Raw genomic sequence first — 25,097 nt, 5'->3', positions numbered from 1 at the left:
ATTTCTCAGTACAAGACGCTTTGCCAAATGCTTTCCATGAAATATTTTGCATAATCCTTAGGAAGTAGGTTCTATCATCATCCTTATTTTGCAGATGAGGAAGTTAACGTTTAGAGAGGTGAAATAGTTTCCTCTAAGCACAGAGCGATGGGTTTTGGATTTGAACCCAGGCAGTCTGACCCCACAGACCTTAATGATGTCATCCTTTGTTGAATCGCTGGAACAGTCTGCCACCAATGTCTTCTGGAGGAACCCAGTGTTTATTGAGAATATTTATTGATTACCATTAAGTACCAGGCATTGCTCTCAATCCTAGTTATATTGACTCATTTAACTCTCAAAAGCACTCTATAAGGCAGATATTATTGTCCCATTTTATAGAAGAGGAAACTGTGGCTCAGAGATGCTGACTGCCCAAGATAGTAGAGCTGGCTAAATGTAGAATTATTTTCAAACAGAAATATCTGGGAAAGGATTGCTCTTCCTTCAGCAACTTTGGAATCTCCTGGAAGAGATCTGAAATACACACAGAATAAAGGTTCAAAGAAGGAAATGGGAGGCAATAGAGCCAAAAGACCAATTCTAGGATTCCAACCACAAAGGTTGCCCAAGATCAGGGAGTAGAGAGGTTGCAAAAGGCTGGATTAGTCTGGAAAGGCTGAATGGAGGAAGCAAAACTAGAGTGGGTATTGAAGACTGGAGGAAATTTGGTTGAGCAAGGCATTCCAGGCAGACAAATAACATATTTAAAATTTAAGTAGAGTCTAGAAACAGATTCAAGTAGCAAAGGGGAGCCTTGATAAAATGATATGAAGTTTAGAAAGGCCTACTTACTAGGATTCAGGCTGTGTGTCCAGCACTCTCCTCAAGCCCCATACCCACAGCACTCTGATGTTTCTTTGTTTTTCCTCTAGCGTGTAGCTCCTCAGGTGCCAAAGCTACAATAAGAAAGTCATGAAAGTTAGGGGAGAGACAATAAACCAAGAAGGAAAAGACACCACACATACCTCACATAAGGCCTCCAGGAAGGCAGGGAGAAGCAGGTCGTGGAGGGAGAAGAGAGCTTTGATTTGCCGACAGTGCAAGCAGGTCTCAGCTCTTCCACTCACTGTTTCTCCCCCTTCTCTTCCCTCCCCTCCTGTGTATTCTGCATGCAGCAGCAAATGTATAATGCTTGGATGGCTTGACAAAACAGTTTCTGAGATTTATTTCTGTTGGACAATTTTGCATTTCCCCCCCTCTGCTGACAACTCTGTTAGCAGCAAGCTCTCTCTATGAGCTGTAAATTTGGAGATCACATACCTGACATAGACATCGTTGCTTTAAAAACAGACCAAGAAAGTGGACTCCCTGAGATGAGGGTAAGCCCACAGCCGAACTGGTTTCAGAAGACTCGGTCCATTACCTGGGAGTCAGTGATAGCACAGAGCTTGGTATCTGAGATGGAAAAGACCACATGAGGTAAGAGATGGGGCAGTAGCCCTGTGCAGTACAGTCAGTTCAAGGCAAGGGTGCACAACCTGGAGATAGTTCCAGTAAGTCAAACAAGAAATCTAGTTGGATGAGATCCAACAGTGGCCTTCGATTGTTTTTAAAACCGAATACTGATAAGCCATTAGGCAGCAGATGTCAGGTAATAAATGTGGAAAATATTTTATCAAGCATGAATTTCTATATTCACATAAAGAATTGTAATTGTTTTTTGGGGGTGTGGGGGAACAGGGTCATCTTGCTTTCCTACTATTATTTAAGAAATTTTATTGCTCAGAACCTTCCCTCCCTGGGCAATGGCAAGAGCTTTTGAGACCAGCCCTCAGGGACAGAGTCAGAGGCACTGGGTGGAAAAAAGAACAAATGTATGGTACATTTAGTCCATTATCATGTGTGGATATGGCAGGGGGAGGGGGGACTCTAGGAAGCCCTGCATCTAGGCCTATCTTGGGACCCAGATACACCCCCCTGTGCAAGGTTCACATGTCAAAGCAAAGCAGATGAGGCCAGCCTGGCTTGGGATGAGGGCTCAGTACCTATTAGCCTTGCCCTGGGGTTCTTGGACCTTCCGGAAACTAAGCCACATCAGGCCCACGTTGATGGCATAGGTGGTTATGCAAACAAGACAGAAATCATAGAGCACAAAGAACAGGATCCAGTCCAGGTAGACAGAACCAGCAAGAGACACCAGGGAGCTCAGCACCAGCAGGACAGAGGCCCAGAGCATCCGCAGGCAACCTAACAACAGCTGTAGTGTGTAGAAAATGCAACCATATATGCTGCTGGATTGATTGAGGATGCTGTCCTGTCACAGCACGTGCTCCACCAGCCCAAAGCCCCTGTCCCGTCTGGGGCAGATCATGCATGCAGTGGCATGATCATAGCTCACTGCAACCTTGAACTCCCAGGCTCAACTCATCCTCCTGCCTCAGCCTCCCTGGTGCCTGGTACTACAAGTGCATATTACCGTGCCTGATTATTATTCTTTCTTTTATTTATTTATTTATTTTTTAGAGGCAAGGTCTCTCTATGTATCCCAGGCTGGTCTCATACTTCTGGTCCCAAGCCATCCTCCAGCCTTGGACTCCCAAAATGCTGAGATCATAAGCCTGAGCCACCCTGCCTGGCCTAAAAATTATAATTGTTACCTTTTTGTGAAAGAAGAAAACAGTATCTCTTTTGTGCATTTTGAACAATAGGTACCAATAAAGGCAAATACACTTAGAAGCACAGAATTTTAGACCTGGAAAGAAATGCATTCACTCCATTAGCAAGCATTTGGAGACTTCATCTGGGAACCAGATCCTGTGTAGGGCTCTGAGGCACTGGAGAGGAACCAGACTTAGGCCCTCAAGGACCTCACAGAGTGATAAGTGTAATGACAAGTGAAGTCACTGGGGGTGATGGAAATACAGGGATGGGGGGTATCTCAATCAATGGGGGGCATCGGGAAGGTTTTCCACCCAAAGGGAAGTTAGTACTAAATTCTAAAGGAGGAATAAGTGATTACCAAGGCAAAGGAGAGAATATACTTGCAGAGGGGTCTTGGGGGGCATTTGAAGCACTGGCTAAGCACAGGCCTGGCCTCCAAGCTCTTAATTTTACAGATGTGAAAGCTGAGCCTCCTACAGAAGAGTAACTAAGTTACCCAAGGAGGAAGCAGTATGACTAAAAATTCGTAACAAAGCTTGCTTTTAACTACTCCACTATATTGCTTACATTCTAAACATGGAACGTAACATCTTCACAAGGGTCAGCAACTGACTCAGGACCACACAGACAGATAGTGGCAGATCTGAGATGAGAATTCAGGTCTCTCTGCTCCCAGTCCCGTGCTCAACCCAGCATGCCATGCAGACTGTGCAACCTCCCAGTCTCACTGAGTCTTAAACCCTACATCGTGCCATTGCTCCTACGTCCTTCCCATGGCTACCTCACTATGGAACTCAGTCATCATGACTGATGCTTCATTTCTTTTTTATTAAGTTGACAAAAAGAACAAGGTCACCTTCCTTCCCTGTGGCCTTTCCCATCCTCGAAAACCACTGAGGTTAGGAAGGAAGTCGTCAGATATTCTCACTTCCAATCCATCCTCCTAAAGGACAGCTGGTCTGGGAATAAAACACCTCGGTGTCAGGCATTTAATTTTTAAAGAGAGAGCAAAATGGCGAGAAGACTTTAAAAATTGCTCTCAGCTTTGTGTGTAAGAGCCACCCAGGCAGGAGGTCATCACCAATCCCCATATCTCTCGAGACTCTCAGGCTTAGAGGAGCAGGAGAAGTATTTGTTCCTGGAGCCAGAGAAAATTGCAGACCTGACCCTGCCTTCCTTGTGCTTAGAAAAAACCCACCTCTACAACAAAGCCCAATTCCTTATTGAACGACAGTCAGCCGGCTTGACCACTAACAAAGAACTGATACAAAGCACAAAGTGGCACCCTCTTACAAGGATTCCTTAGAAGTAGAAGCCCCTGGTATATTACTCCTGACATCTCAGGTTTGCAGAAAAGCAACAGCTCCAGAAGAATACCTGGTCCTGAAAATCACTGCTTCGTCAGAAGCAGACATATGGCCAAATGCAGCAGCAAAGTAAGCGTTTATTAATCCTAAGTTGTGCTAAGCTTAATAAAGGTGTACCACAGGTTGAGCATCCACAATTGACAGACACTGTCTATTTAGTCTCTCTAAGCCTCACAACAGCTCAGCAAGGTAGGAATTACAGCACCATGGTTGGCAGTATGGCATGACGGTTAAGGCTGTGAGTTCTGGAGCCAGACAGACTGGTTCTGAATTGCACCTCTGCCTCTTATTAAATTAAATGTGACACTTATTAATGAAGCAAGTTGCTTAATTATGTATACATATGCTGTGCCTATGTATCTTCACTTTGCAATGGGGATGATTATAGTGCCAACTTCATAAGATTATTGTGAGGAGTAAATTAGTTAACAAATGTACTTAAAAGAATGCCTGGCACATAGTAAAATTCAAGATGCATTAGTTGTCATTATTGTTATCTTTATTGTATATATGAGGAAACTGAGTCGAGAGAGTGTGAGTGAATTAGCCAGGATTACCACTGCTAAGTGGTAGAGCTAGAAATGAAACTCAGAGCTCTTTCAGCTATACCCCAACGCAGATATAGCCCTAAAATATTCTAATTTTAAACTTATTACCCAAACATTCTATCATAGGCAGAGCACAGCAGGACTGTTTCAAAGACAATGAACTTGAGACTCAGCAAAGGGAAATGACTTGGACTCAGACCACAAACATGCAAATGGGCGAACCAGATGTTGAACTCAGGTCTCAGGACAGCTGGTTCCACTCTGCCACATGAGCAAGAGGGCAAGGGAGGACCACAGTGAACTGGACAAGCAAAGTAGATGAGAAACAAGCTGATGGACAGGCCACTAAGGTATGAGGACAGGGGTGCTAGACAAAGGTGCAGAGCTGTGGGCTAGAGACCCCACATCTACATTGCATAATAGCATTCTCCACTGTAGAGTAATGATTATGCCACTGAGTGAGAGCAAACCACAAGTTTAGAAGCAGGAGTTGCTTTGTGCTACGTGATGACTACCCTGTCTGAGTAACAGTACACTGACGATAAACTCAGGGTTCTTGATTGGAACATAACCAAGTGGGGACGGTTGGAGTATAGTCTCCAAAGTTCAAATTTAATTATGCACTATCTGCACATTTTCTCACTTGGTCTTCATAGCAGCCAGTGATATTGGTACCCATTATTCCAATTTGCATATGAGAAAATTCAGATTCACAGAGATTAAGTAACTTGCTACAGGTAAAAATAATAGCAAGAGGCAGAGTTTAGATTCAAACCCATGTTTGTCTAAGTATAAACCCATGCTCTTTCCTGTAAACTATTTTGTGCTATTTTGTTTTTCTGTTTTTTAACTAATCAACACCAATACCAGTCACTCATGGCTTCTGACCAGCAGGAGGTTCAAGAAACAGCACATTCAGTTGTCGCAATTCCAACCAAAATTCAAAATACCTGAGAAGTCTGCAAAGATTAAATAATTTTCCCAAAGACACATAGCTTCTAAAAGGCAAAAATGATTAAAGAGCTCTGGAAATATGAGAAGAGACTGTGCCTAATAGTTCTCAGTGCTGAACTTACATGGAACCGTCCATGCCATGGAGCTAGAAGCAGTCTTCCTTCAGCATGCCTAACTCATGGGAAATAGTGCACTACATTTCTGAGGACAAAGTACACATCTCAGAGTTGAGCAGACTTCCCCAGGACCAGCTCTGAGGTTACCTGCTCACTATCCCCAAATGTGGTCGGGATGGGCTAACACCTGAATACACACACCCACACACATACACACACACACACACACACACACACACACACACACACACACACACACAATTTGATAAACGAATTCTGTGCCTAGCACTGTGCCTGACACTGAAGCCTAAAGAAAGAAGGAGGGAGAAGGATGTTAAACATGGAAGATATTGACAGTAAAAGGGATTGTGGGAGCAGAGAAGCAGAAGAGACTTAGCCTCAAAAGGTGGGCAGAAAAGGCACTCAGAGATGGTGATGTTTGAGTGGAGTCTTGATGACAGGAGATTTGCTGATAGAGAGTGAAAGGGACAGTGGTGGCATTCCAGGGAGAGAAAACAGCAAGAACAAAGGCTCTGTTCCATCAAATGTCGCCTTCTCAGAGAAGCCATCCCTGACCATTCACATACAAATAGCACTCTGTCTTTGTTCCCTGCTTTTCTCTCTTCCCATTTGTTAACTATTGCTGATACCATGTTATCGATTTATTGTCTGTTTCTCCCAGTAGGTTGTTAGTGCCACCTGAACACGCTCACTGTTTTCTTCTATCCTGTATCTCTGTGCCTAGAACTCTACGTAGCACATAGTAGAGACTCAATAAATATCTGCTGAATAAATTAACAAGTGCCAGATAGGTGTGACTCAGAATACTGTGCTAATGCTTATATGCTTGCTCTTTAATGTGAAGCAGAAAGTAGGGGGCATTTTCTTAATCGCCTCTCTCTTTTTCTCCCCAATCTCCTAATGTAAATTAAATGTATTGACATGTAGAGAGAAGGAGGAGAAAGGAAATAACATTTATTGAGCATTGATTATGCTGATAGCTCACGTAATTTCAATCTCCATAACAACTTGATGAGTAGGTATCATTATCCCCAATTGATAGTAAGGGAATTCTAGAAGCACGTGATTTATGCAGTCTCCCAGATGGTAAGCGAAGTAGCAGGGCTAGGATTTGAACCCAGGCCTGCTTGATCCCCAGGGACCTCCAATTACCATATGGAACCCCTTTGGAGCACTGTCTACAATGAGATGCCTGAGGAACCTGCCTGCAGTGCGAGGAGCTGGTGAGGAGTGCTGCTGTTACCAGGGTCTGCCCTTTCCCAGGTCTTTTCATTCTCTCTCTAATTCTCATGATAATCTCCAATACAAAGTATTTACATCCCCCGTAACTGTATAAGAAAATAGTTTCAGAAACTCAGTAAACTGTGTCAAGGTCACCTGGCTAGCAAAGCAGGTGGGAAAGCAAAGAATTCAAACCTGGAGTCCAGAAGGTCTGACTCCAAAATCTGATCTTCCCTTCAAGCCACTCTGAGTCACAGACCGTAAGAATTTGAAATCAAAAAAGAAATCTCCATTTCAGCTCCTAGAACACATGACAGTTTCTCATCCCAGATTGTTCTCAGCTCAGTATGAAAACATATAACAGAGTATGAATGCCTGAGTGAAAGAAAGGCCTAAACTTAAATTATTCCAGAATGGCAAGCTATTGTCAGTGATTGACAACCAGTCTCGACTCTCACCAGTGACAGCCGCACACAAAGTCAGCCTTCAAAAAGAGCTCAGTTCTCTTCAATTAGCAGAGCTGAAATGAAACCACTTAGGAAATTATACTATTGGGTGACTGGTGGGTTTTAAACATAATGAGAAAAATAAAGGCTAGGCCCGATGTTTACTATCAGCTGAGCTAGAGACGTCAGATATACCAGGACTTGAGACCACACATTCTTTTCCCAACTCATGCTTGTCTGCTTCCCTGCCACTGATCCAATCCTGAATTCATTCATTCTTTCATTCATTTAGCAAATATCTATTGACTATTGACTGCCAAGGACTGGAGCTACAATAGGGAGAAAAACAGGTGTGATCTTGCCTTCTGGCACTCCCAGACAAGTGAACAGGCACTGGCATACCTTGAGTAGGTGACACGAGGGGAAAAATGCAGGATGCTCAGAGGCAGAGCAAGAGAGCCCTGCAAAAATGACATTTCACACTGAGTGGAAAACAGCCATATGGGGTAGAAATGCCTGCCCAGCAGGCAATGTGCTCAGCCATCAGAAGGACAAGGGTGGACAAGGCAGGGGACCAGCAACGTGGAAGGAGTGGGCCCTCCTCCTGCTTGGCCCACCTGCATATTCCCCTAGGAGTGCTAGAATCACAGCTCTGGAAAGCTGGAAGGGCTCTGAGTCACCCACCATCATTCACTCAAAAAACCCTGTCCCAGGATGTCAAAAGCCCAGAAGTGAACGAGAGCAGGGCACACATAGGAACTGCCAGTGCTTCCCTAGGATCAGACTGCCTGGGCCAGATCATGAAGGGATAATGCTTCATATTGAGGCAATGGAGAGCCATTGAAGGCTTGAGCTGGAGGAAGTGACACCCAGAGTCTACAACCTTTATGTAGCCTCGTATATGCGGATTCCTAGATTCTGTAGTTACAAGGTCTGGAGGAACTGGATAAGAGAAAACAGAGAAAGACAGGTATTTATCTGCTTGAAGGAAAAGTACAGGATAGACTTGCTTCTCAGATATGAGTAACAGTGAACTGGGAAGAAAATAAAGATTAGAATCTATTCCTGGCCTTGTCTCTAATTAGTGTAATACTGGACAAGTTAATCCACCCCCTTGCCACACATCCTACCTCAGTATCTTCATCTGTGTGATGGGAGTAGAGTTAGGTAGCTCATTAGAAATGGTAACTACTAACATTTAATGAAATATTACTCTGAGCTCTGAGCCAAGCGCTTATCTCCTTTAATGCCCATAGGCATCCTGTGAAGTAAGCCTGATTATTCTCATCCCCATTTTATAGCAATGGAAACTGAAATTTGAAGATGTTAAGTAGCTTGTTGAAGGTCAAATATTTAGTAAGAGGTGGAACTGGGATCTGAATGCAGCACTCGATTGCTGAACCATGAAAATAACCTATTTCGAGGCCCTTATATATTTATTTTACGAGAATTTTCTAAGCACCTGGGCTATGAGGGTAAAAAGACAAGGAAACAAAGTTCTACCAATGTGAGAGCCAGATACATATTCTCTTTTAGATTGGGAGCCCTGAACCCTAGTTCTGCTTATAATGTAAAGAGTGTGTGTGGGTGTATATACAGGGAGGGGTGAAGGAAGCAATTATGGCAAAATGATCTCTCTGGGTTTCTCTCTCTTGCACTTTGAAATCATCCTGTATCAACAGGGTATCACAAGAGACCCAGGACTGAGATGACCCACATCTGGCACAGACATAACAATAGCATCATCCTCTGTGAACCAAACTGCAAAGTCCACCAGGTACCCAAATAAAGGGCTAATTGAGCAGCTTGGCCCTTATTCAGGAGATCCAGTGTCTGCAGTCTGGAGAGAAGCCATCTCTTTGGCCCTTAGACCGGGCCACTGACAGCTCAGAGAGAGAGGTCTTCTTTTTAGAGGCCATAAGATCAAGTCAGACCTGGGGCCAAAATAAGGGAAAGCTGCCACAGGAGGCACACTTCCATAAGCCACCTCGGCCCATGTACAGCAATACACTTTCCAATTAGAGCTAATTGGCCACCTGTCGGTCAGGGGCAGCAGAAAGACGAGAGCAAGGCTGCAAGGATCCTGGGCCTACCCCTTGGCCCACAGCCCTGCCCTCCTCCCCCCTCCCATTTCTCCCACCTTGTACTGCTCTGACTAATGAGCCAAGGCCAAGGAAGGAGGGAACAACCTGCAGAGAAATGTATTCTCCCTTCTTCCAATAAACTTCCAAAAAGGTTTCTGAGATCCACGGTTGGATTCTCCCATGCATACAGCCCCAGGTGCTGAGGGACATAGGCACACAGTAACAGCTCATTTAGCAGGGAACAAATGGTCTCCTTTCAGGCCAACCAATAAAACATTATGCATGCAGTCAGGCTCTAGGACCCAAGACGAGAGTGTCGATCGGAAAGACACGTGGGGGATACAGCACCCACTTACTTAAGATACTCTGTGACTGCTTCAGGGCAAAAAACAAAAACAAAAACAAAAACTGAAAGGCAGTGTTTCCTTCAAATAACCCAGAAGGCCAAATGCAAAAGTGCTCATTGGAATAACATATTGAAATCAGGTGATTATTTACAGAAATAAGAGATTATATGTGTGCGTAAATAGTCCTTTGTTACTCATAATTCACTTTCACATGCATCGTCTCTTTGAAGCTTCACAACAACTTGATGCAGCGGGAAAAGCAAGAGGCAGCGTCCCAGTTCCATAGAGAAGGGCCCTGGGAGGCTGAAGCTCAAACCGAATACCACACAGGCCAAATGTCAATGCTGTAGTTCAAACCAAGCTCCTAATGCCAAATCCACTAGGCTTTTCACATTAACACAGCAAATCCAAACTTTATGTTGCTTTTGCAGTTTTTTGAATCATAATATATTGGGGCTGAAAGATTCTTGATAACTGCTGGAAACCAAAACCCAGAGAAGTTAAACAACATGCTCAAGATCATACATCAAATTGGGACTAGGTCCTTGGTCCTGATACTCCCTCTTCCCACTATACTTCAATATGGACCCCAATAACAAGAACTATTTCTACAAAATCAGAATAAAAAATGCTTATGCTGTTCCCATAGATGCCAGCTATTCCCATGTTGCCTTTAACACAAGCCTTTCCTTCTAATAAAGCAGTAATGTTAATGGAGGAGGAGAAACAGGCACAGAAGGAGAGAATCGGTAGAGTTCCTTGCACACAGTAGGGGTTCAATAAATGTTTGCTGAATTGAATGTAGTGAAATAAGTATGGACCCACAGGGAAAAGGAAAAAGAAGGTATTTTGCACGTACATAGATGAAAATGCACGTACTCTATGTAAGACACTATGCTGGGAGGTTGGCACGAAGAAGACATTTGCCATATTCCAAGCTGGTTTTCGACATCAACTTGAAGCTCCTACTGTGTTAACATTGCACAGGCACAGAGAGAACACAGCAGGATGTGTGCTTCCAGGCAATCCCTTGGCAAATGTTTGACCTTCACTGAAGTTTTGACACTGTTTTCAGTATCACCTCGGGGTCATTTTTTTCTTTTTCTTTTTTTAAGTGAAAAAAATATTTCTAAAGGAAAGAAAAAAGTATGTAAAGGAGGCAGAATTGTTCGTAAAATCCTGGTGACAGTACCATTACTGAAACCCGGTGTCAAGAGGCATTCTCTCACACTGTCACTGAAATGCTCCATCACAGATTTTGCCTGATAGTGACTTCTGTACATTTCTGTCTATTTTCATTCCTCTTCCGCAGCCACTGGTGGCTTCAACATATTTTGGTGTGGTTCTATAGCAAACAGAAATGTCGTAGATGACCACTTTACATGTTAGTCCAGAAAGTAGACTGGTGATCATTACCATATATTGAGCACGTGAAGTAATCATGATAATCTTATCATAATCAAAATAATAGCCAACTCTTATTGTTTACTATGTGTTCTTTGGCAAGCACTTCACATGTATTATTTCATTATATTTAGCCTTCACAGAACTATTATGTTTAACTTCTCTGAAGCTATACAACTATGTGGCGGCAAAGTCAAGTTCTAATTTCAAAGTCCATGTCCTTGGACAGTATCCTGTAATTCATTATTTTATTCATTTGCACAAACAGTAAGTACCTGGAATTGTGCTAGCTATTGGGATACAAAGATATAAACCATGCTCTCAGGAAGCTCACAGTAAAACAAGCAGTAGGATAAACCAAGGGTCTCAATGTTACATGCTAAGTTAAAAACAGAAGTGGTTGCTGGGTGCTTTGGCTACATCCAGGGAAGTCACCTCACCCAGTCTAGGAAGTAACAAAAAATGCTTCCCAGAGGAAACAATGTTTTCATCATGAACGGTAAATGTGTCAAATGACACAAGGCACAAAGGGCATTTTGCTCATAGTTGGGGGATAAGGGACAGCAGGTAGAGAGAGTAGCGACATGGGACAGCAAGAGCATATTCAAGTGACTTCCAGGTGATTTTTTTTTAATCTAAAACGAGATTTATTGCATTTCATTGCAGCTTGAAGTCCATGCAAAGGAGACTAGCACAGTTTTTAATGCATTTAAAAAATAAAGGGGAGGTGGGCAGCAAATGCACAAAGTCGTAGTCTCCTGGGTCCCTGGGAGAAAAGAGTGTGGCAATGAACCCACCCACTCTCCATGCAGAATAACTCTGTCTCTCAAATGCAAGGAATGTTTCCATGCCTCTGGATGCAAATACACAGAACTCTGGGGTAAGCGCAAGGGATGGGGAGAGGACCACGAGTGAAAACGCAGCTACACGCATTCACCTAATTCCATCTGAGGGCAGAACAACGTGGCAAGTCTTGGGGGTAGCAACTGTTCCAAGAGTCAAGAAATACCATACACCCCTGGGGAGATTTGCTCCTAAAAAGAAGTGGCGGTAACAAACAAACAAAAGAAAAGAAAAACAAAAGAAGAAATATTTCTACAACCACACTCTTCAAGACAATGCCATAAATATGCTATTTAATATTTTAACTTCATAGCATTGGACACACAGCTCAACATATTGAAATATTGATTCCTTGGAGAAAAAAAAAAGGAAAAAAAAAAAGAAACAAAAATACTGCATCTTTCTGCTGGAGAATCTCGGCCTCCAGGCATGGGGCATAGTGCACCAGTGTCCTAGATGGAGCCCAGAGGAGAGGACCAGATAGTAAACAGAAAGAATACTAGAAAGGAATGAGAGGGAAAAAAATGGGTAGGAGCCAAAGAGGGGCTTTTCTGCCATGCTAAGAAGTGTGGGATATCCTGTTTGCCATTGTGGCCCCTGACGGTTTTTAAATAGATGTGTGATATTCAATGGGAGCTTAACAGCCTACTTCCGCTCCAGTGCCCAGAGAGGAAAAGCAGGGCAGAGGTACTTGCAGCCTCTCTCTTCAAAGAAATGGGATTCATTTATCTTTTAGGTGAAATCAGGAAAAGAGCAAATTTGTATGGCTATAGCAGACATGATATAGGGTCTCTCAGCATCATCCTAGCCCCATTTTTGTGCTTCCTTATACTTCTGCATGGGAAACAGAAGTGACTACATAAAACTCTGGGGACACTAAACAGATATACTTACATGAGGCTTAGAAGGGCATGTTAAAAGATAGAAGGTATATACCATATGCATAGAGAGTAACTTCTGGAGCAGTTCAGATAAAAATCCTTCCAGCTGTCCCTAGTAACAGTGTTGTGTCCACTCCAGCAATCCCATGATATGACTGGCCATCTGTCCTAACATTCAAACTTGGCTTCCAGGACCCTCATGGAATGCTGTAGGCTACCCAACACCCCTTAATAAATCCCTTTCAGCTTAAATGATGTCATCTGCAACTAAGAACCTAATTGACACGATACAACAGCTCCTTTTCTTCTGTCATTCAGAGCTTCTAACCTTAGAAGATCTTCCTTCACTGCTTTCCTGGAGCTATCCAGCTCAGAGCAACCTAGGAAGCCTGCAATAGCTGCACAACCTAAACTCTCCAATCAAATTTTAACAGAAATAAGATACACATTTTCATGTTTATCAAGCTCCAATATTTATCTCCTATTTGGTTTTTAACTTGAAGGAAGAAAGGGCATGTTTAAATTTCATCCCTTGAAATCCTGCTTCCTAAAAAGAATATGATCACACTGTGCTTTGGAAACAGAGAACAAGTCAGAATCAGCTATTTGGCTACAGGAAACCCAATTCCAGAGCCTGTCTGGAGTAAGGAAAAGGATGCTTTCGTGTTAATTAGAAAGTCAATGGGAGAACATGCAGTGCAGAAACTTCAGCTAGGAGATGCAATCTGTTGATTACCAGGGGACCCTTTTGGCAAGAGGTCATAATCTCAAACCTTCAGCTCATTTATATTATTTGCAGGGGGTTGATTTTCCCCCTTGACTCTCACAGAGTTGTCCAAATACACCTGTTTCCAAAGCATGTGGTCTCCACACCTGAACCTCTCAGAGCTGAAAATGAGGAATAAATAAGAAATAAAAATAACCAACTCTGAGTGGAGCAACAAAGGACTAGGCGGCACATGAACGAAGTTACAGAAAAATCAGCCAAGAAGCCCAAAGGTTTCCAGTCCCGGAGCCTCAAGTCATTATCAAGCCAAATTCTCTTCCCTACATTTCCCCATCATTAAAACAAGAAGAGAAACATTAAATATAAAGTTGTCTTTGCTGAATAACTATTTTGCACTCCACACAACAGTAGGAGTGGCGGTAACAAACAAACAAAAGAAAAGAAAAGATGTAGGCGACTGCTGCCTTGTACTCCAGCTTACAAGCAAACCCAGGGAACACCAGAATGATGAGAGTAGGTGTGGCTGGTACTGCCATACTGTCCACCAATACCCATTCTTCCCACATTCCAAAAATAGAACCTCAACTCTGGCACATGGCCATGCAGAATAAATACAATATTCCTTAGTCTCCCTTCTGTTAGAAGTGGCCAGTTGACTGGGTTCTGGCCTATAAGGATATAAAATAAAATTATGGGTGCAACTTCTGATCATACCCTTAAAAGAAATGGGCAGGCCTTCACCTGACTTCTTTTCTTCCTTTCTGCCATCCAGTTAGAATAAGGATATGGTGACACATCATCATGGCTCATGAAGATAGAAAGCAACGTCCTAGGGATGCAGGAGAAAGAAGCTGGAAGAAATTTAGACCTTACACAACTTCACAGCTTAAACTTCTTCCCTAAACACTCAGACTTTTATGAGACTGAGAAACGTATTTGTACCGTTGTAAATGAACTCTTAAGTCACTTTATTTAAAATCTTGGTTACATGTAGTTAATTAATTAGGACCTATATCCTAATTAATTGAGATGGCATGCAACCACTTCACTTATCCAGCAACCTCACTTTCCCAGAATATAGTTGTAAACAAAGAAAGAAAACTAAAAAGACCCCTAAGCAACCAAAGCTATATTTTCACTGGAAGCTGATGCACTTTATTCATAGGAATGGCACCCAGGCCAAGACTTGGTGGTTGCTGACTCTTATCATATCCACATTTCCAATAAACATGGTTCCTGGTATATTAGTTCACAGGCAATACAAAGATGAATAGAAAGAGAAGAGGACTGCTTTTCTTTTCCTTTGCTGTTCGAGAGTTTGACAACATACAGGATAATTTTTAAAGGCAGATAAACTGATATTACCAAGACATGATAGCACAATCTGACAGTGAGGAGAGATGACAAAAGTATAAAAAATAGATATGAGAATTTTAAATCCACACATAAATATATGAGAATTTAAAATCCATATATCCATATGTCTGGAGCTACTCATACATATAGGGGCAAATAATCTCACGTATCTAAATAGTCCTAAGAGTATTCTTGATATAGCTCAGCACAATAATTGATGTTTACAATATTTTGAGTCATACTCTTAAAAAACAGAAAAGTATGTAATTCACTTATTATTTCAGAACATTAGTCATCTTGAAACTTTGCTTATTTGAAACCTTTTAGTCCATGTGATGCCACATACATAAATTATTTCCTACAATACATTGTTAAATGAAATACATTTGGATATCACACACAAATCATTTCCTACAATCCATTGTTAAATGAAATACATTTGGATAGTCAGGGTTAGAACTATTTATTCTGTACCTAACCCCCTTTGAGCCTTGCCCTAGATATGACGTCCTGGAGATGAATCACACACATCACTACTGTCAAGTAACTCCTGGTCTACTTTGAACACACATAAATAAAGAGATCATTATAACACTAGACCAAACTTTTAGGGAAGGAAAATCATACACAATGTAGATGAAAGAAAAAAAAATGACTATCTATAATCTAAAAGAAGCCTGAACAAAATAAGATAAAGAATCATCTAAAAAAAAATAGGCAAAATGATTAATTATCTGTCCAGTTAAAAGCAAATTCAAATCTTTTCATGACAAATGTGAAAAGATGCTCCTTCTTGGCAGACATCAGGAAAATACAAAGTAAAATAGCGATGAGATATCATTTCTTACCTATCAAATCAGCAAAAGTAAGAGAATGATAATACATGTTGCTGGCAAGGATATGGGGAAGATGTTACTACATATACACTAATGGAAATGTGAATTATTACATTCTCTTTAGAAAACAATATGGCATCATCTATTAAAACACTGAAAAGTGCATACACTCGAACTCAGAAATATTACTTTTGGGAATCTACCCATAAAAGTTAAATCATCCATTAAAAATGATAAATGTTCAAGGATGCTTATTTCAGTATCATTTATAAAAATTAGTGAACAAAAATCAATGCCTATCAGTAGGAAAATGATGGAAAAATCCATAGTACACTCGTTCCATCAAAAACTATACAACCATTGAAAATAATAACATATCTATACCCTGTGACTCAAGGAGAGCTGGATGACATGGAGAATAGTTTTCCGCAGTGTTTTAAGTGACAAATGCAAAAAATGTATACGTGATATCATATTTAAACCAATGACAAAAATTCTTGACTATGTATGTGTGTGTGTGAATGTACATATTTGCAAATGATTATAGGAAATTAGAAAATACAGAAGGCATCTGGATTGTTAGACCAGTTTGTAAACAAGCAAAAAAGCTGTATTAAAAAGTAGATATCCAGGATAAAAAGTAAACCATCTACATAATAAAGCAGAATATGTACAATTATATCCATAACAAGGCAGAGTATATAAAATTATATCCATCTACAGATGCTAGTGGTTATATATCTAAAGAGATAAGTGAAAGAATGGTCACCAAATTGTAGATAACAACTAGAATTTAAAGTGGTTTTTACTAACCCTTATATCATTTTATACTTTTTCATTTTTTACAATTATTTTGTATTATTTATACAATTTGGAAAAAGTTGATGAAGTGACAAAAACAACCAATGTCAGTGCTGGTCACTATTGAGTGAAGTCAACTAAGAAGAGTTCATATGGGACATAGTACCTGACCTCAGCTTTAAGAGACTATTGGATCTGGTGGAGAGTTGAAGACAGAGGAAGTGCCAGGCAGGAAAAACTGTGTAAGTAAAGGCATGGAAGTAGAAATGAACACGGGGAATTAACCCTGAGACAGTTCACCCTCATATGGAGAAGCAGAAAAATAAATAAATAAATAAGTAAATGGCTGATGTTGCGTGACCAGAATCAAACCAAGCAGATAGGAAGTGGAAATGGTCACATTATGACGCACTAAAATGTGATTTTTAGAGTTAACCTTAACAAATGAAAACAGCTTGGTTTCTTCAAATTCTACAAATTGACAAATATTTTGAGTTCCTAGGACTTTGTCCATGGTGACACCATGTGTTGCACTCAGATGTAAACTTCAGCTTGGTAACATTTTCATTTTAAACCCTCCTTCCTGTCACTTTCCAACTTGGCTGTAAATATTTGCTTGGAGAAAAAATGTCACCAAAGATCTAAGCTCAAGCTTCCAAAAAAGAAAAAAAAAATGGTCATTTTGAAATAAGAAGCTGTATTCTGCATTTTAAGTAAACAAAAAGCCTCAACACCTATGGCTCAGAGCTCGTTTCCGAAAAAAAAAAAATTGTTTTTATTTATTAAAAGCCTATGAATACAAATGAATTCTTTATTTGGTATTCATTCTGATGTAAGTCCGCCTGCCCCTTTGAGATGGGAGCCATGTGTGCTTTGCTAAATAAATTGAGAGGTTGTCTGAGTCACTTTCTCTTGTCCTCTGCAATATGGCTGGGTTTTCTTTAGTCCCAAGTGAAGAACTATTAATTATATAGGATTCTTGTACTATTGCCAACAAGGAAAGAGCCTAAATGTCACCAAGTAATGATCACCTTCTTGCCCAAACCAGCTAGTGTTACACAGTGGCCCAAGACAGTTTATTTCAATCTGAGAAACATTCTCTTCTATCTTTCACAAGGTGCCTTTCACTCTCAAAGTGCAGGTTCAAATCACAAGGATCACAACTTTACTATTCTGATCACCATATTACAAAACAAGGCAGGTAATATTATCTCATTTCCAGGGAATTGAAAAAGATACCCAGAACCATCAGGTAGCCCTTCTGATGCCTGATAGTAGAATGGAAGAAAAATTCAGGCCCCTGAAACGCAAACACTATGTCTTTTTAGACAATTATCCTTCTGCGCATAGGGTTGACCATGAAAAAAAACACACACACAAGAAAAATTTCATCATTCCATGCTTTGCTGAATTTTAAGAGCAGCAACAAGCATCAGTGAAAAAAAGAGTCTGAAGAAAGAAAATGAGAACAGATGTTGAGACCAGACACACAATGTCCCAATCCCAGTCCTTCTCTCACTTGCCTTGTGACTCTCAGCACTCATTTAACATCACTGAGTCTCAGTTCCCTTCCATGGAAATATGGGATTGTTTTGAAAATTGATGGAATAACATATGAAAAGTGCCCATAGGTACAAGGTAGACAGTAAAAACAGCAGATACAAAAGCATCAGCAATGACAATGATGACTATGGTGATGGTGATGATGGTTCTACTGTTGAGGAACTCCAAGATCTTACACAGGTCCCAGAATCTTATATAACGAAGTAGTAGAGGGCACAGGCTACTCATGCTCAAACCCTAGCTCTACTTTTAAGCTGTGCCTCATATTCCTTATTTATGGAATGTGAATATGAAACAAGTTAATGTATCCGAAGTGTTTAGAGCAACACCTTGCACATAGTAAATATCCCTCTCCCTTAAATAAAAGAGTTGGACAAAAGTTTTTGCAAGTTCAAGCTCTATTATGTCACTTGGTCAGGATTATCAATTTAGAAGAAGCACAAGTACTCAAAATGAGTAGTCTCTAGAGTCAGAAAGACTTGAGTTTATATCCAATGTACTAACTTGTGCCTAGGACATGTTACTTAATGTCTCTAATCCCTGGTTTCCTTCTCTAGTCATTAAAAACTCAGCAAATATTTTACTGATTTTTATTGTGCCAAGCATGTTCCAGGTGAGAATAAACTAAGAGTCATCACACTATTCTTAGGATTGTTAGAAGGATGAAACAGGAGAATACAGGTAGTGTGCTCAACCGAGTGTCTGACATACAGCAAGCCCTCAATAAATGAGAGTTGTAATTCCACTACTTACCCAGAGGCAGATGCTATCAAAGTCAAGCTCTGGAGGCCTCCAGTAACCACTGCCTCACTGACAAATTATCCCAACACCAATGTTTTTAACCATGCCATCAGGTTTTCCAGCACACCTACAGAACTAGGAACGATGTCCACAACTGCTTACCGAAGTAGCAAGAGACATACTCTGTCCATGGTTCTGATTCAAACAAGAGATGCAGAAGAACAGTATTGGGGAAAAGGGTATATCTTAATGAAACTGTCGCAGAGAACATGGATGCCGCCAGTGCTGTCATCCCTAGACATGTCAGCAAAACCCACCCCTCTCCAGGAAGCAGCTTCCATCTGCCCCATTCACCACTGTACTAAAGTGAAAGCAGAAGGTGGCCAGCTCCTTCCTGGGATCAACTCTTGCGTCTAAGGATACAGAATGAGCCCTGAACTCACAGACCTGAGTTCAACATCTTCCATTTCTTCCTGGCTCTGGGAACTTGACCAGATCACATTAGCTTATCACATGTGCCTCTGTTTTTCATCTGCAAAAGGACAAGGACACCTAATTGGAAGGGCAACTGTCAAGATGTGGACTAAAGAGCTCCATCAACTCTTAAGCTCTGAACAAATATCGGGCATATGAAGCTGAATTAGATGCCCTGCCTCTAGGTGCTCACAGAACCACTAATAGGGTAGAGTGGAAAAAACAGAGGCAACAAAATGAAGGAGATCTGGGTTTGAATCCATCTAGACACTACTATGTTTTTCTTTCTGACCTGACCATTTAATGTAACCTCTTGGAGCCTAGCTTTATCTGTAAAATAAAGATCACAACACCAGTCACACTGGGCTACTGTGAAGATTAAGGAAACAATTTTTGATGTAATTTAAAATTTAAACCCAACTAGTATTCGTGTTCTAGTGATTTAAAAATAAACCCAACTACCTAGTTATTTAAGTATAAACCGAACAAGTCTCTGTTCATTTATTCCATAGTTTTTGGGCACGTCCTGCATATACAGTATTGTATGAGGTATGAGGATGATGTACATGAATATATATTGCAAGTTTCCTGCATATAATCTAGTTAGGAAAATATTGTGTAAAGTAAAGGAGCAATGCCAACGCTTAGTAATGTATATTAAACATAGAAGATATTTAGGTGAGGTGGGGGAAGGGGTTGTCACTTTTTATTTTACACACTTCTGTATTGTTTGAATTTCTAAGAAAAAAAGTTTGTATCAGTATTGTTAACCAAAAAATGAATAAGAGAAAATAAATAAATTTAGAAGGTGTCAAAGATGTTAATCATCCTTTAGAAGCTCTTAAAATGAATGCAGTCATTAAACATCAATCATATGCTTTCGTGCAGAGGACTGTGTTATATCCTGAGATTGAATAGGGGAATGAGTAAGTCCCTGCATTGAAGGAAATTTCACTCTAATGGGAGAGATGAACACGTGGAGACTTGTAACACAGCACTTCAAGAAGGGCGTTTAAAGAGTACTGAGGGAGCATGAGCTTCCTGAGAGAAAGGGACCTCTGAGTGGAAGTCACTTTTAAGATGGATCCCAATGCATGAGGAGAGTCTACAAGACAAATGAATAGGAACACATTCTCCAAACAGGGAGTGAAAGTAGCATCTACAAAGGTATGAAAAGCACATGTGTGGTATGAGTAAGTGCATAGATGTAAGTGCACAGATGTGTGGTATGAGTGTGTAAGTGCATAGACATGAGTGTGTGTGAGGCTGCATGTGATGTTGTGTGTGGGTAGGTGTGCGTGTGTGAGTATGGTAGTGAGTGATGTAAGTGTAATGCTGTGTATATGTGTGTGAAGGCATGTCTAATGCTGTGTATATGTATAGAAGGCTGTGTGCGATGCTGTGTGTATGTGGGGGCTGTTTGTATTTATGAATGTGTGAAACTGTATGTGAGTGGTGTGAATGTAATGTGTATGCATGTATGTGAGGGTGTGTGTGATTCTGTGTGAGAAGGTGTGTATGTGCGTGTGTAGGTGTGTGGGTATGAGGGTAGTGTGTGTATGGTGTGAGTATGTGTGTGTGTGTGTTACAAGAACATGAGGAGGGAGTAAGACGGCTAGATAGTGAAAGGCCTTGAAGTCTATAGTCAGGAATTTGAACAGCATGCCTTGGGCAATAGGGAGCACTTTATGTTTTTGACCTGGGAGTAACATGATCAAAGCCATATTCTAGAAAGATGTGTTACATCTGTGGAAGGGTCCATAATGAAGGCCAGGAGATGAGCTGGGAGGCTCTGAGGATGGGCCAGAAGGGGGGCAAGGAGGCTGGAGAGGAGAAACTTAATTGAAATCATTTTGTCATCACTGCTAGTTCTGGGTGGCATGTAAGGGTGTTTACCATACATTTTTCATTCCCCCCCACCCCAGGTTAAATAAATAAATAAATGATACATGATTGTAAAAGTTGTCCATTCGATGGAAGACAGGTCTCAAAACAAAAACGACAAAAAACACCACCTCCAAAGTTGTTGAGAAACCCAGTCTGTCCAAATGGAGTACCCAACTTGATCCAAGCAAGAGCACACTCTCCAGGTTATACAAAGCATGTCTGCTAGGCAAACAGCTCCCCTCCCAGCACCAACACCACACCAGCAACTGGAGTCTCTAGTCATGGATGAATGGAGAAACCGAGTTCATGACTTTCTGTGGTACAATGTGTATTTCATAAATAATTGCCTTATTATGTCAAAGCGAAGTTCCAGGCTGTAAGTCTACCTGGAATGTGTCCTGTGCAGTTTGAGATTTTCCTTTACACTTTTTCTAAGCTAGGTGGTAAGACTGGTCTTGCTTTATGTGGGCTCTGATCGCTCCCTCTTAGGGCTAGTATTTCCCTCGCTGCTTTTCCTTCCCTTCCTGCATCTCTCCCTTCTTCTCCTCACCACCATCCTCCCCAATCCCCAACCCCCAACCTAGTTCTCTGTCTCTGCTTCCTCTTTCCCACTGTCTGGTTGCATTTGAAGACTTAAGCTATCTGTCTCTCTATATCTCTTAGCTCTGCCCCCCACTCACTCCTTCCTTTGCCTCTTCCCCTCTCTTTTTTCTTCTTTCCCTATATTCTCACCCTGCATCCCTTCCCGGTATGTACAAAAGATTCCATTTTTTAAAAGGAGCAAGGCTTTTGCTAGCACAAGTATCTGATCCACAAATGTGGTCACTGTAAGGCAACTAGCTGAGTCCAGATTCAAGAAAAGAAAAATCTTGTCAAAGAGAGAGTGCTGAATGGTGGCCATTCATTTTGAGGGAGGCGAGTGAATCCTGTGGCTCCCAGTTGTCCCCGCACACCAATATCACCAGGCAGTCTTCCAGCTGGGAAATCCCTATTTGCCAATAAGCCCTGGCCAGCCCCCATTCCTTTCCACTAGGAGCGAGGTGGCACTGTTGCTGTCACATTGCGTGTACTGCTCAGCTACTCCTTCCGCTCAGCTCAGAAAAAGAAAAAGCCATAAAATTCAGAACCAGCTAATGTCAGCACTGCAGGGGATTTCAGAGATCTCTTGGTTCAACCCTTGTCAGGTCACTTGTGGAGAGATTGGGGCCCCACATCACTAAATGCCAGGGAGATCTATTATTAGAAAACGCAGACCTAGGACCTGTTGCAAAAATCCCTCTGCCCTGGGAACACCTCTAGAAATTTGAACAGAATCTGAACAGAAATCTACTATCTGGCACCCGAATGTATAAACAGATAGAAGAAGCTTAAAATAGAGACAGGAAGCAGTTCAAATGCACATAGTGCAGGTACGAAATTCACTACATGTTTCCTGCAAGAAGGATTTGGGCAGGGAAGTGTGTGGAAGATGGGGCTGCAGTGGTGGAGGGCTCCAAGCTCTGAAGACCTTTTTAATATGGCTGTATTGTAATACTGCAGTGCCAAACCCCGCCAGTCATTCCAAAAGCAAAAGGAAGCCCCGCTCTGCAGCAGAACTTCTCAGCCCTGGAAACAGATTGTCTTTCTTTTGCACCCATTTAATAACCGCTGTATTTAACATGATCAGGGGAAATGTGCATCCTCGGAAGGCACAGTAAGGAACCTCGGTCTGCAGCGACGCGATTCCTCGGACACGAAACTAAAATGCATTCATTGGAACACAGCCTCCCAAAGCAGAAGCAAAAACACTGCAAGGCGATTTACAGGCAAGAGAACCTCTGAAAGAGGACAGGAGGGGGCTTGGAAAGCAAGGCGACACACCTTTTCTGAGCTGTTCGAAACAGGCTGCCTGCAAAGTCCACCCATACTGCGCTGCCAAGGGTTAATTTTCTCGGCAAAAATTGGTACACACACACACACACACACACTCCTACTGCACCCCCACAACCTCAGCCACCACCACATAGTTGGATCTTTTTAATCTTAAATTCCCAGGAATTCCCTGATCAGCCCTATCTTTTCGGAACAGCCCCTTCACCTGGGCTGGATTCCCACCTCATCATCAGCGAAAGCCCAGACAGCCGGGCATAATTATTTTCCTACAAGGTTATGCCTAATTGGCCACTAACCTAATTGATTAATCATCTCATTTTTCAAAGCAGCATCAAAGAGCCAAGCTGAGAGGGCAGAAAGAAAGCATGCGTCCGGATGGCGCGAGGGTTAAAATTATAGTTTTCAGGTAAGACCCCTGGCCAGCTTGCCTGGTTTCTAGATACAGAAGTGGACAAAAAAGAAATGAAAACGCGGACTGAGCGAGGAAATGCGCAAGACCACAAAAGGACTGAACCTGCCGGGAGCCTCGACGCTGCCCAGCTAGCCCGAGTCCAGTCGTCGACGCGGATGAAGTTGTTTCCCCGGGACAGGAAGGGTTAAATGGCTGCGCGTCAACTCGGCCTCAGCTGGGGTGTCAGGGAGCAAGAGCCGCTTGGCTCGGGCGATTCCGCGTGGTGGGGGGAGCCCGAGGGTCGCCCTGGCGCTCCGGCCACAACTTGGGCGGCTCCGTGCGGCGGCCCTCGCCTGCGCCTTTGCGCGCCACCCAAAACTTTGCGCACACTGCAGCCGCCGCCTGCCCACTCTGCGCGGTGAGAAGCGCGCCGCCAAGTGCAGCGGGCAGCCCTCCGCAGCCGCCGCGGCAGCCGCTGCCTGGCTTCTGGCTCCAGACTTTTCCCCTGCTGCCTCCAGTTCCCACCCAGGAGGCTCTCTCGCGGCCGCGAGAGCGCGGCGCCCAACCCACAGTGGGCAGTGCGGGCGCAGCGTTGCAGACCACCACCTCGCCGGGTCCGGGCAGCGCCCACTGGACGGATGGGCCCCCGCGGCCGCCCCTACCCCGGCGCGCCCACCTCGAGCCTCCCACGCCGCGGCGGGCGCAACATCTTTTCCTACCTCCAGTCGCCGAGGACCACACTCTCCGCTCAGCCCTCTCGACTCATCCTCCGGCTGCAGAAGAGGGCGAGCGGGCTCCGCTTTTGTTCCCTGGGGCTGGCAGGTCCGTGTGGGGCCAGGGCGCGCGGGAGATGCCCCGGAGCTGGGTATCCCGGAGAGGGGATGCTCACTCCCAGCAGCTCAGCTGGCAGCAGTAGTGGCGGTAGCAGCTGAGGCAGCGGCAGCAACAGCAGAAGCAGCAGCAGCAGCAGCAGTCGAGATAGTGCCGGCTCTCTGCAGGCCACATCTTTCATACCTTATACATCACTACCGCATTCCCCCGAATAGGGGAGCCCCTCAGCATTTCGCCACCTAGCGCGGAATGCTGTTGCCCGAGAAGGTGGCGCGGCCTGACCGACCTGGCCTGAATGTGAGCTCTGAGTGGGAAGGACCTCAGCACCCACTCGCAGACTCCCTTCTCCGCTACGGTCACAGTGAGGTCTACAACTTGCAGGCATTCTGCAGTCTTCACCGTTTGCAGTTCTCAGTGTCTGCTCCCCTGGGAAGTATGGACTTCGGGTTAAGCAAAAGTGATTTACTAGGGAGAGCCCTCTCTGAGCTGCCTCTAGGGTCTTGGCCTGCATGTGCTTTTACACAGCCTTCTCCTTCTTGGGGTGTTCACAGGTGCAAGATTTTGCAGCAGCAGACACACACTCTCCTGCAGGTACATAAACCTCTGAGACATATTATGCACACCCCACAATCAAGTGTGTGGGCACTGAAGCAGACAGACCAGGGTTTCAGTTGTAGCTATGTGATCTTATGAAACGACCAAATGATTGAGCTTTCATTTCTTCATCTACAAAATGGGAACCA

At 42.9% G+C, this 25,097-nt stretch overlaps 1 protein-coding gene across 2 annotated transcripts in view; it reads right to left on the bottom strand.

Annotated features, from left to right (window-relative positions):
- The window catches only part of DAB1 (DAB adaptor protein 1), a 1,267,144-nt gene extending 1,242,594 nt beyond the window's left edge, over positions 1–24,550 (bottom strand). Inside the window, exon 1 of one of the 2 annotated variants that reach the window (XM_030913327.1) lies at positions 24,243–24,550. The gene's annotated coding sequence lies outside the window, so the exon portion shown is untranslated. The remainder of the gene's footprint in view (positions 1–24,242) is intronic. The other variant, XM_010365734.2, reaches the window with a different exon arrangement.
- Between the last annotated feature and the right edge of the window lie 547 nt (positions 24,551–25,097).

Source organism: Rhinopithecus roxellana, chromosome 12, assembly GCF_007565055.1.
Source record: "Rhinopithecus roxellana isolate Shanxi Qingling chromosome 12, ASM756505v1, whole genome shotgun sequence".
Taxonomy (NCBI): domain Eukaryota; kingdom Metazoa; phylum Chordata; class Mammalia; order Primates; family Cercopithecidae; genus Rhinopithecus; species Rhinopithecus roxellana.
This window is presented reverse-complemented; position numbering and strand designations above follow the sequence as displayed.